The following is a 13,333-nucleotide window of genomic DNA, read 5'->3' on the forward strand; positions in this document are numbered from 1 at the left end:
CAAAAAAAAATATTTTTTTCTATTTGGGCAAATATTAAAGAAGTTAAGAGTATTTATTTGTCTATAGTTTTTGTAGAATGCGACTTTTTCAAGACGCGATATCTCTTAGTTAATAAAAAAATCTGAAAACATACTGAAATGTTTTGCTGATGAGAAGCATCACCATAGGAAAAACTATGGAAATCAAAAACCACTCTTTTAGAAAGTGTTCGACTTCACTCATAAATCCCCATATACTTTTTAGGGTCGCAAATGATTATTTCAATGCGTTACAACGGAAAAATAAACTTAATACAATCTCCATACTGGTGCAGGGTATAAAAATGGGCAAATGGGAAGGAATAGGAACTATTGCATCATCGTTGTTGTTTGAACCCCTCACCAACCTACTTTGCATCATTGTGAAGGTGCAATTTTCTTCTTTAATGGATACCCCTAATACACCCAGAGAAGACATAATTTTCTCATTCGTTGGAGCATCAATATCTATTTTTGTCACCACTTTTTTGTTTTTTTTTTCAAGCATTGCAGTTGTGAATCTAAAAACTGTAAGGAAAGGGTCAAAGTCGGGCGGACCGACTATATGATACCCTACACCACTACGATTTTCATATATTATGGCGAAATTTTTTTGTAGACAAAATTGAGTCACATTTTCCTAATTTCATCAAAATATCTGTCCAATTTTGTATTTGGTGCGTCAAATATACGGTATCGGGCAAACATATATAAGTGCAATATCCAAATCTGAATCTTTTTTTAAATAATTTGGCGAACTTATATATATATATATATATTTGTTCCACAAACATCCCATACGGGACAAGGGAGACTTCTCTCATATCAATGAGTGCACCCCGATTCATATTAGCTCAATGATATGGGACCTACTGTTTATCGCCGAGTCCAAACGGCGTGTCTTAAGACACCACTTTGTAGAGAAGTTTTACATGGCTGAAATACTCAGGAAATGTCGCCAACATTACTGAGGGGTATTTTGCCACCGTTGAAAATTTTGATGTTGACTGGCCGGGGAATCGAACCTACGACCTTCAGCGTGCAAGGCGGGTGTGCATACCATTGCACCACGGTGGCACCCTCACCCTTGGCGAACTTATATCTAGTCTAAATTCCGCCACACATATAACATTTCGTCCAAATTGGACATACGTAAAGAGGATAGTGCACCAAATACCTAAAATCGGTCGAAAAGATGCTATATTCAAATCTGAACCCATTTCAATATAATTTGGCAAGTTTATATTCAGTCCGAATTCTGTGATGTGTTCCAAATTTCATCAAAATTGGACAGAATTTGCGTGTTTCATGCAGGGTTTCGGAGTCGAGGTATTTTTTGAACGACTCCGACTACGACTCCAGACCAGGTATTTTCACGATTCCGACTACGACTCCGGACTCCGACTCTGTTGGGTTTTCCTTTCATATTCTTTAGAAATGGAATTCGTTTTAATATAATACTCAACTACAGAACATAAATATTTTTTACGGGTTTTACGTGTTTTTTGAACGAGTATATTCTGGACGGAATATGGAAATATGAAAATGAAGGGCTAATACAAATCATAAGTACTAAATGCGATAAAAAATTATTAATTCATAGCCAAGTTTTAAACTGGATGTAAGCCAATGTGCTTAGCCTTAAAAAGAGACCCCCAATTGTAAAGCCCAATAAAAGCCGGTTTTCATGCGGTGCTAAATCTAGCACGAAAACTAATAAACCGATTGGCATATATTTTTCTGTCCGATTTCTAAATGTCGTTTCGAGAGAAACACTCTCATATCTAGGGCAATGTTGTTCCGATTGACTTGATAATTTGACCATATATTCGACCATATTTATCCTTGTTTCAGAAATTGTGGGGATCACCTCTTAAACTAAAATTCAGCGCACACATTTTGAACTTTGGTGTCCTTTATTACTTTTACCCGATCCTACATAAAATTTTCGGTAAACATCCATATATGTATATATAAAATTCTTCATGTTCGAAATTAAACTCCTCTAGAACTGCTGGACCTAATTTAATGAAATTTTGCATGTGGTGTTTTTAGATCTGAGAATAGGTGTTTAGCTACTTTTTGTACTGGTCAGTGAAATGACCAGGGTACCTCCCCCAACAATTTTTTTAACAAAACATAAAATCAAAGATATTTTTGAACGTAGGGTTTAAAAATTGTTTACAATACTATGGTAATTACTGACTTGACCCTGAAAAGTCATCGCGAAAGTAAAATATCGCGGTCTTGACAATTTCAAACCAATATTGGTCCATTTTTACGCGGTTTTACAGTGTTTTATCTAATTTGATTTTCAAATCTGGTAGCTCATTTTTCACACAGTTGCTGTTGACCAATTGAACTAAAACTGAAAACTTTTCAGATTTGACTGACATTACATGAATATGAAGTCAAAGCCAATACTCGTATTGGTCCATTTTTACGCTGTTTTACAGTTTCAGTTGACCAATCGAATTAAAGCTTTGCACACTTTTCAGATTTGGATGACAATACATGAATATGAAATCAAAACTAAAATTGGTCTATTTTTAAACTGTTTTACAGTGTTATATCTCATTCCCTTTTCAAATCTGGTAACTCATTTTTCACACAGTTGCAGTTGACCAATCGAACTAAAACTTTGCACACTTTTCGGATTTGGATGACAATACATAAATATGAAACAAAAAATAATATGGGTCCATTTTTTTATACAGCCCCCATATAACGGTACCACCCGATTTCAAGTATTTTGAGGCTTTTGTCTCCATTTTTAGCTGTAATTTGGCATTTGAAATTCCAAATGGTCCAGGAACTTCCCCCCTAAAAATTGTGGACATAGGTTAAGATTTGGTATAGCCTCCATATAACGGTAACACCCGATTTCAAGCATTTTTATGTTTTTATCTACATTTTCTGCTCAAATGGACTGTAATTTGGAATTTGGGGTTCTCAGTGGTCAAAAAAATCTATTTACTAAAAATGATGGAATCTCTCAAATAAAACGCTTGCCGTTTAATATAGTTGTTGTTGTAGCAGCATACAATCCTACGTAGAAGCATAGGTTTGATGCTGGGTTGGCAGCCGCTGGCCGAAACACTATGGTTTCGGGTCAATCCGGTACGATAGAACCCGCTGCCGTAAGATTGGTTTAATATAGTCGTCATTTGTAATGTAAATACAAGCGTTTTATTTGAGAGATTCCATCATGAAGAATAATTTTTTAGATTTTAGTGCAATTATAAATAAAACACTTTAACTTAATTTTATGTTTTAGTTTATAATTACAGAAGGTTACATATTTAGGATAGTAAAATAAAAAACGTGTTTAATTAAACAGTACATTTTTAACAATATGTAAAAACGGTGTTAAGTTCAACTGGGCCGAACTTCAGTCCGTTCTTTGGAAGCTATATATGAAACCTGGAAGGTTTTGTACACAAAGAAGACTAAAAGCAAATTGTAGCCATTTCGGTAGGATAATGAAACTAAAACCTCCAAAATATCTATAATCAGGAGATAGTGTTCTTCGGTAGCTATCTCAGAACGCGGAACTAAACTAATAATTCTGTGCATAAATATTTTATGCCTCCAAGGAAGACTTAATACCGAATTATATCCAATTCGGTTGATTCATTTAGCTAAAACCCTTGAAAACGTCTAAAACCGGGAGGTACTCTTTTGGAAACTGGGAGGTACCCTTCTCATTAAACACCAAATTTAAGCCACTTCACCCAACCCCCAGACATTCCATTGTTGGATCAATCATATTCTTTCTGAGTGTAGAAGGGGAGATCTTCGCATAAGAATCACATGTTGACTATTTACCCAGATACGTTTTTTTCTCGTTCCGAATCCTGAATATTTTCTGGCCATCACCAAACTCAATAACCTTTTTCCTCTTTGGGACCCCAATCTCCACCAAACATTCACTGACGATCCGATAAAAATTGTGACCGTTAGCGTTTACAATATTTAGATGGAGAGAGATCCATTATACACTTAGCCTGTAGGCTTCGAGACGATGAAAACTAAAAACGGTTTAAGCCCGGAACTACATTTTAAAAATTTCGGTTGGATAATGCGGCAAAACATTTAAAATGTCATTGGTTCTATGAGGCCCAAAACTTTAGTAGCCCCAGCGAAGACTAAATACCAAATTATAACCATTACGGCGGTTCGCGTATGCTCTTTCTGATTTGTTGGTCGGTTTTTTACTATCTGCTCTAGTTTTCGAGATATCCACGTTGATGCCCGAAAGCTTAAGTACTTTTCAGGTATTAAATTAATATTTTAATAACTTACAAATTTAAAAGCACAGTCCAAAAAAAGAGATATTGAATTTTCGATTTAGAAGATTTGAACTTTTTGAAGCAAAGATGGAATTTTTTGACACTTTTTTCCATGTTCACGTTGCTCTTGAACCAACTTTAAATTGAATGTGCTTACACCTGGGAAGTTTTTGCGGATTCTGAAACTACATTGCTCATAGATGAGAAAAATCAATAAACAACAAAATTGGCGGAGCGTTTTTTAAAAAAATCGGGATCAAAGTTAACATTTTTAGGGTTTACTAGGTTTTCACGATTTTGCTTGGAAACCGCAACTCCTATCCTATAACCCCACGTTATATAACCCGCCAAAACAATGCAATAAGGACATTTTTAGAATTTATTTCAAAAGGTTCCGGTTAAATCTTTATAGTCAGTTTGATTTTTTTTTTTGCATGTGGGTTAGGCCGTTTTGGGACTAAGCGCCTCATATATAGTTTATATGTTCTCCGAAGAATATTTCTATGTGTTACAATAACTATGACAAAGTTATTCAGACAATTAACAAGGCAACATAAGGCGCCTCCTTAAAATATTGGTTTTAAACCCCAAGCATCTTTGGGCAAAATCAGTTTCAGACAATTAGGAGGGCCATATCGGTCCCATCTTCCGATAATAATAATTGTTCCACAAACATCCCAGAAGCGACAAGGGAGACTTTTCTCATATCAATGAGTGCACCCCGATTCATATTAGTTCAATGATATGGGACCTACTGTTTATCGCCGAGTCCGAAGGGCGTGTCTTAAGACACCACTTGTAGAGGAGTTTTACATGGCTGAAATACTCAGGAAATGGCGCCAACATTACTGAGGGGTATTTTGCCACCGTTGAAAATGTTTTGATGTTGCCTGGCCGGGGAATCGAACCCACGACCTTCTGCGTGCAGGGCGGGTGTGCATACCATTGCACCACGGTGGCACCCCCCCATCTTCCGATACCTCCCCACAAAAAATGAACATTTTTCGTTAATATTGTGTTCACGATAACTCTCTAACAGACCAATCGATGTGCTCCAATGTTCTTCTCGAGACACAGATAAGGTTAACATATTCCAACAGAGAATTGTCGGTATAGGTGTTCGGTCTAATATAGTACCCTTGGAACTGTAGGCACGATTTACGGTATTTTGAAAATTTTAGCCATCCAACCAAAATATCTGAAATTTGATATTTTGTCTTGGCCGCGTAGAAAGCATTCCTTGTAAAAAAAACAGGCAGTGAAAGTTCACGTTTTATTACCACTCGATTTAAGCTGTTATATTCTCAAAAAGTTGAAAACATCCCTACAAATAACTAAACATATAGGTATAGTCCCATTTGATTTTTATTTTTGGAAATTAGGTATTGCGCTGTCTCAGAAGATATAAAAGCTCAATTTGGCAAATTGTAAAGACAGTTCCATGCTTTGGAAGGTACAGCGATACCGCCAGATGCGAAGTCTCTTAAAGGGTAGAAAACCTACTCGCAAATATTTATCAATTGATGTACATAGCCTATACGGCCGTACCTCCAACTTATATGTGTTTTGAAGGTTTTTCACACACCTGCTAACTTGAATGACTGTAACTAAGTATGTCGGAATCACAATAGGTAACAAGTATAAAAGGAAAATATACCCTCAGCCTATGTGAATTGAAGCAGATCGAATGGATTTAAGGTCTTTTTAGAATTTTGTGGCCCACTAGTCATTTCAGTGGGTCATCGTATAACATTTAGACCAGTATGCCAGGAAGCATGAACTTGCCCACGGAAAACATATTATCGCTGTAAGCAGGGCCACAACGAATAGCATCGGTATACATTTCCAAAAGATCTGCGAACAGACCTAAAACTGCACTTAAACAAAAACGTTGAACTTTTGCAGGGAGGAGCGTACCTTAAAGCTCGGACCGATATTTGCCATTTTAGAAGTTAAACTAATAATGGACTAAATATTAGATTATCCAAAGTTTGGACCAAATTGGTTACCTCGTTCGAGAAAGTGTATCGGGCATACCAATTTAGTGACATTTTTTAAATTTTGGGGGGAAGTTGGCCAGTACGAGTGCTATAGTGCGCTCCAGCTACTACACATGGTGTCATAGGGATCTTTACAACTTTCGGACTATTTTCTCAGGAAGTATTTACTTGTCCCTGAAAAAACTTGTACCATCGTAAAGGGGGTCAGCTATCACTCCCTTCAAGAGTTATCGTGCGCACTATTTTCCGGATATTTTTGAACTATTGTGGGGGAGGTAGCTGCATGAGTGGACCAATATGGCTTATCTTCGAACTTAAACTAAGTTTGGACAAACTATTACGAAGGCCAAATGTTGGACCGAATCGGCAGATCCGTTCAAGAGTTATCTTGCATTCCAAAAACTACACGCGGTGTCATAGGCCTTTTTTCGAAACTTTCAGGCTATTTTGTCAGGAAGTATGGGCTTGCCCCTGATGAAACTTGCACCGTCGTGTGGGGGGCAGTGAATGCATGTTGTTACAACAAAAATTAAAACGAAATTTTGTGTGGGAGGTACCCAAAGGAGTGCACCGATTGAGTCCATATTGGAACCTCATCTACGTCTGATTGCAATTTCATGATATGCAAAGTATGGACTCAATCGGTTACTCCCTTCAAGTGTTATCGTGCGCACAAATTTTCCGAACATTTTCGAACTTTTGTGGGGGAGCCACCTGAAGGTGTGGACCGATATGGCCCATCTTCGAACTTAAACTAACTTTAGGTAAAATTTTGTTCGAATCGGATGATCCGTTCGAGAGTTATCGTGCGAACCAGCCAGCCAGACAGACAGACGGATATTGCTAAATTAACTCCAAATTGTCTGAAACGGATTTCGTCCAAACATACTTGGGGTCTAAAACCACTATTTCGATGAGGCACATTGTGCCCGTATGAAAGTGTATATACCCTCGTTAGCATAAATGCTGAGGGTATAAAAACACGTAAGAATGTATCAGTCAGCTGTTCCGGCAGAGATATACCCTCAGCCTCAGACTTAAAGAAATAAATATAGGGGTTTTTGAGTTTTTGAGCCAATTTCTCAGGAATTATGGACTTGCCCCCGGCAAAAAGTAAACCGTCGTAACTAGGGCCGCATACATAACAAGTTGCCAAAAACTATCCCAGTAAGGACTCGTCTGGGATCGTTTTTAAAGTTTGCACTCTTTCCAAACTTTCTGTGGGAGGTAGTGAAAGTGTAGCCCCATGTAGGCCATATTCGGACATAATCGGAGTCTATAAGAAATAGTACCATGTACAACGTTTAGACCAAATCGATTTCTCCCTCCGAGGGTTGTCTTAAGTACTACCCACTTTAGTTGGTGTTGGCAGGCTTTTGGAGGTTTTAGGGCATTTTCACAGAAAATATGGACTTTCCCTCGAGAAAAAATGCGCCATAGTAACGTTTCCAAATCTTTTCCCTATTCAATCCTAATAAATGCCTGAAAGTAATATTACCATAAGCAAAGTTATGACGAAATCTGTTACACCCTTCGAGAGTTATCGTGTGCACCATTTTAGGGAAAATTTTTGACTTTTTGTTTGGGAGGTACCGCAAGGAGTGGACCGATATGACATATCTTAGAACTGAAACTAAGTTTGGGCAAAATATTACAATACTTATATCGTGCGCACTAGCCAGCCAGCTAGAAAGACAAACGGACGTAGGTTTCTATGCTGCTACAACAACAACAAAAGTCAGACGAACGGACGTGGCTAAATCAACCCTAAATTTTCTGAAACGGATTTCACCTAAACATACTTATACCAAATTATTTCAATGTGCCATAATTTTGGCCGTTCTAACTTGTTTAAGGGGTTATGGACACTTACAAATTTTACAAAACCGAAATTTTTTTATTGGCTCATTTTAAAGTATAGGTACAACAGAATATGTTGTTCAAAGTTTGAAACGCGGTTTCCTCAAAATGGTATTTTAGAATGCGGTGCCCACTGTAGCTCGAAAACGGATGATTCGATCTTTATATGTTTTTGTGGGATTATTATACATATAAAAAAATCTTACTTAAGCGAGAGACTTTTTCAAAAAAAAATTTTTTTTTGATGGATTTATGGCGAAAAAACTACAAATTTTTTGGTTAAAATCGAAATTTTGACTTTGACAAATCACAATTTTTATACCCTCAGCATTTATGCTAACGAGGGTATATACACTTTCATACGGGCAAAATGTGTCTCATCGAAATAATGGTTTTAGACCCCAAGTATGTTTGGACGAAATGTGTTTCAGACTATTTGGAGTCTATTGAGCAATGTCCGTCCGTCTGTCTGTCTGTATGTCTGGCTGGATGGAGCGCACGATAACTCTCGAACGGATCAATCGATTCGATCCAAAATTTGACTTTCGTAATATTTTGTCCAAACATAGTTTAAGTCCGAAGATGGGTTATATCGGTCCACTCCTTCCGGTACCTCCCCCACAAAAGTTCAAAAATGTTCGAAAAATTTGTACGTACGATAACTCTTGAAGGGAGTAACCGATTTGGTCCATACTTTGCAAATCGTGAAATGTCTACCAGACTTAGATGAGTTTCCAATATGGACTCAATCGGTCCACCCCTTCGGGTACATCCCACACAAAATTTGGGATAAGTTCAGTTTAGGACCTGCTCTCGAATTGCTTTGATTTTTATTAGCAACTTGTATTCACTGCGCAAGTCCACACTTCCTGAGAAAATAGCCCCAAAGTTGTAAAATAACCCTTTGACACCGTGTGTGGTGAATGGAGCGCAAGATAACTCTCGAACGGATCTGCCGATTCGATCCAAAATTTGGCCTTAGTAATATTTTGTCCAGACACAGTTTAAGTTCGAAGATAAGCCATATCTCCTTCAGGTACGTCCCCCACAAAAGTTCAAAAATGTTCGGAAAAATTGTTCGTACGGTAACTCTTGAAGGGAGTGGCCGAATTGGTCCATACGTTACACATCCTAATATATCTACCATATATAGATCAGGTTCAAATATGGACTATATTTGTTCACTCTATTCAGTACCTCCCACACACAATTTCGTATAAGTTCACTTTAAGATCTGCAATCGAATCACGTTGATTTTTGTTTAAGCAACTTGCATTCGCTGCCTCAATTACGAGGTAATTTTTTTTTAAGGCAAGTCCATACTTCTTGAGCAAACAGCCCGAAGGGTGTAAAAACCCCTTATGACACCATATGTAGTGGCTGGAGATCCACTTCCATAATGGTCAATGTCGATCCATTCCTTTAAGTATCGCCTCCGCAAAACTCTTGATCTTTAATCCTAATCAACATTTTTGTCGGTTCATACATCCAACATTTTTAAAACCCCCTAAATACATAAGTTTTTTGGGGAAAAATTTGTTTCAATATACACAGGCTGAGGGTATATCTCTGTCAGCAAAGCTGACTGATACTTTTTTACTGGTTTTAAAAATCGATATTTTTAAATTTCATTTCGCTTAAGTACAAGACTATTATGTTCCTAATGATCCCACAAAATCATATGCTGATCGGTTCATTCGTTTTCGTGCTACAGTGGGCACCGGAAACTGCTTTAGTAAAAACGGCCTTTTGTCACAACACTGTGCAATATTTTTCAACAGGAAAAGTTCCCAAAATAGCTCACGGTGTTTACCAACTGTAAAAAATTCATGAAAAATTTCATTTTTAGTACTCAATAAGTGGCCATAACCCCTTAACTTCAATTAAAGCTGAGCTTCAACGTCAATTATTTGTTGTAAACGAGATGAGCATTGACACTTTTGTTTCTTTTCGAAAATATTTATTTGACACTTTACAATGTATGTATGTATATAATTTTGATGTTTGCACTGGGCAGGTTAATTGTATATTTGTGTACACAATATGATCCTAAACAAACAGATCAACTAATTTGAGCAATATTAAAAACATTTTGGTAATATTTGTTTCATATTTTCCAAATTAATGTAATAGTTTTAATATTTATGTCGAAAGTTTACATTTTATTTAACCATTTCCACCACGGATCTAACTTTCGGTAGATATTTTGAACATTTCACAAACTTTTGTTATTTTGGAATATTTTTGCTTTTAACACCGATTAACATGTGAAGCGGTAAATAAAGTCACCATTTCAAACATCGGTTTTTGTCGTCATCATTCCTTTAGCCAATTAATTTCACAACATTAGTTGTTGTTATTTTGTATTGCTGTTTCTTTTCAATTCGTTATAGAAAATACACGGAACAATTCAATTCTATAGGTTTTGGGTGGGTTTAGTTTGGAGTAGAACACGAGAAAGTGAGAGTTATCCTGCACATACCAGAAGAGAACTATTCAACAAAAAAACACTAACGGAGAAAGTGATTGAGAGGAACAAAATGTTGACGAGAGAGAGTTTACCAGAATAGCCGAATAACCGACATTTACAGGAAAACAAAAACAATTAATGCTGCTTCTTGAATTCTCCTTGTTTTGTTAAGGAAATGTAGGTTAGTTAACACACACACATACACGCATACATAACTACGACGACACGCACTCCCAACTCTACACAGCCACTGTAAAATATTCAGGGGAGTAACAACACCACCTTCATTCACCACTAGGGAAAAACAATGAAGAAAATGAAAATGCATGAAAAAACACACAAAATAAAAGAAAGAAATTCACTTTTGCTCACCACTAACTTATAACACAACACAAAATTTTATTTCTATTATTTATTTTGTTAATTTTTTCTTACAAGAATTATTTTATGTATTTTTTAACACTAAGGTTTTTGAATTTTCATATATATTTTTTTAATTTCTTTATTTTTTCATTGCATTTTGTTTTTTTTTATTGAGAAAATTATTTACACTCAGGAAATTTAGAAGCACTTTGAAATTAGAATACACCACATTGTTTTTTTATTAATATATATTTTTCTTATTAAATGATGTTTTTTCTGTTATAATATATTTTCTATTTATCCTTGTTTAATAATTTATCACTAAAGTATTTTTTTATTTCTATTTTTTTTATTCTGTTGCTATTTTTTCTTGTCAAAAAATTTGCCTTTCTATATTTTTTAGCTTTAAGCACACAACATATCCTATGAATGGTTCGTCGGCGACTGAACGGTTTTTCCGATTGACGTAATCCTTTAGGCTACTTGGAGCAAAATTTCCCAGTATTCTCTGCTGTTTGAATGCTCCCCAAGTTAAATTTAATGCGTGTTGTCCTGTTGCAAAGGCTCGCGCTCTCTCGCTCGTATACCGCTGTTTTCATGTAAATATTCTGTTATGCTCTCAGTGTCCTTTTAATAACTTTATGCTTCACCAGGTTAGTGTCTCTCACAATGTAAAACTAATTGCGACAAATAATGACAACTTTAGCGTTTTTATTGTGAAGAAATAAAACAAGTGAAACTGTTGAAGGAATAAAACAAGGATAACTGTTTATCGATATTTATATTTATTTATGTTTATCGATGACCCCAACACACACATTTCCCACATATTAGAGAGGTTCAAAACGTGATCCCTTTTTACAGCCTGATATCCCTGTACCATATTTTGATGCAATTTTATTTAATATTAGATAAAATCACACATATTAGTTGCTTCGAAAAAAAACCTTCCGCACAAAATGATATTTAAATTTTTTATCAGCTGATATGGTGACGGTGGGGATGAAAAATACCAAGCAACGGCCCAGACCGGCTTTAACATGGCAAAGCTCAAGACCTATATTGGTCCATATTTCATCTCCCGTGGTGTAACGTGGAAAGCTGCCTTTAACACCCGTTAAAGGTAGTGAGTTGATGACCCCCGCAAACGTTTTAAGGACTATGATTTGTTAATATGCACCTGGAATGTTTGCATTCCGTATATAGAAGGTGCAGTTTACGCACTGGCAGATGTATTTGAAATATAAAAGCCCAATTTTACTGCCATACAGGAAATACGATGGACTGGGAAAGGCGTCACAACAACACCTAAAGATGACGCAATCAATAATAGCTGCCATAACACAAAGCATGAGTTTGGTTGGGGATTTGTAGTTGGTCGGAGGTTAAAACATCTGGCTACAATACAGATAAAAGCAAAATTCTTCCACATTAGCTTTATTTGCGCCCATGCTGCAACCGAAGACAATGACGAACATACCAAAGATATATTCAATGAGCGCTTATAAGGAACATATGACCGTTGTTCTGCCCATGACATTAAAATTATTCTAGATGATTATAATGTCAAAATTGGAAAAGAGAATATCTTTGGCCTAACCGTAGCGAAACTCAGTATCCACAGTGAAACATCTGACAATGGAGTGAGGTTGATAGACTTCGCATCAGCAAAAGACATGGTAGTTAGCAGTACCCGATTTAAGCATCTCGATATTCATTAGGACATCTGGCTGTCTCCAGATCAAAGAACAAGAAATCAAATTGATCACATTGTGATAGATGGAAGACATTTTTCGAGCGTGATGGATGTGCGATCGTACCAATCGTAGCAAATAAAGTACGAATAGACACAACACGGAAGTTGGACATGGGTAAGCTGCAATCACAACAGCTGGTCCAATTGCTTAATCAAAGACGTCCTCGTCCCGATAACATATCAACACAATGGCGAAGCATTTTCCACTCCATGCAAACAGCTGCAAAATCCCTACTTGGATACCAGAGACTCCCACCAAGGAACCCATTTTATGACCAGGAGTGTCGTGCTACTATCGAAAAAATACGGCATATAGGAAAGGAGAGAAGAAAAAAACGAGAGAAATGGAAAAGCGGGAGTGTGAAAAAATCAAGATGTACAGGAGCCAGAATTAAGTCCGAAAATTCTCAAATTGATGGTACAGGCACATCCTCCTGTAGAGACCAGCAAGGTATTTGGTAATAGGTATAGATAATGTGCTTAGAATATGGAATGGATTAGAAGACGACGAATATACAACAGATCCAATCCCAGAAGATGGTATTGTAATAAACCGGCTGAAGAATAAGAAGGC

The 13,333-nt window shown here is 36.7% G+C and overlaps 2 protein-coding genes across 2 annotated transcripts in view; one reads left to right on the top strand and one right to left on the bottom strand.

The window, feature by feature from the left end:
* Window positions 1–11,453, bottom strand: part of NaCP60E (Na channel protein 60E) — an 898,928-nt gene extending 887,475 nt beyond the window's left edge. The window contains exon 1 of the mRNA XM_073956139.1: window positions 11,013–11,453. The gene's annotated coding sequence lies outside the window, so the exon portion shown is untranslated. The remainder of the gene's footprint in view (window positions 1–11,012) is intronic.
* LOC141386700 (angiotensin-converting enzyme-like) overlaps window positions 1–13,333 on the top strand; it is a 211,527-nt gene that overhangs the window by 131,651 nt on the left and 66,543 nt on the right. The window lies entirely within an intron of this gene.

The sequence above is a fragment of the Musca autumnalis genome, unplaced genomic scaffold (assembly GCF_047663935.1).
Source record: "Musca autumnalis isolate F117 unplaced genomic scaffold, ASM4766393v1 scaffold_5, whole genome shotgun sequence".
Lineage (NCBI taxonomy): Eukaryota > Metazoa > Arthropoda > Insecta > Diptera > Muscidae > Musca > Musca autumnalis.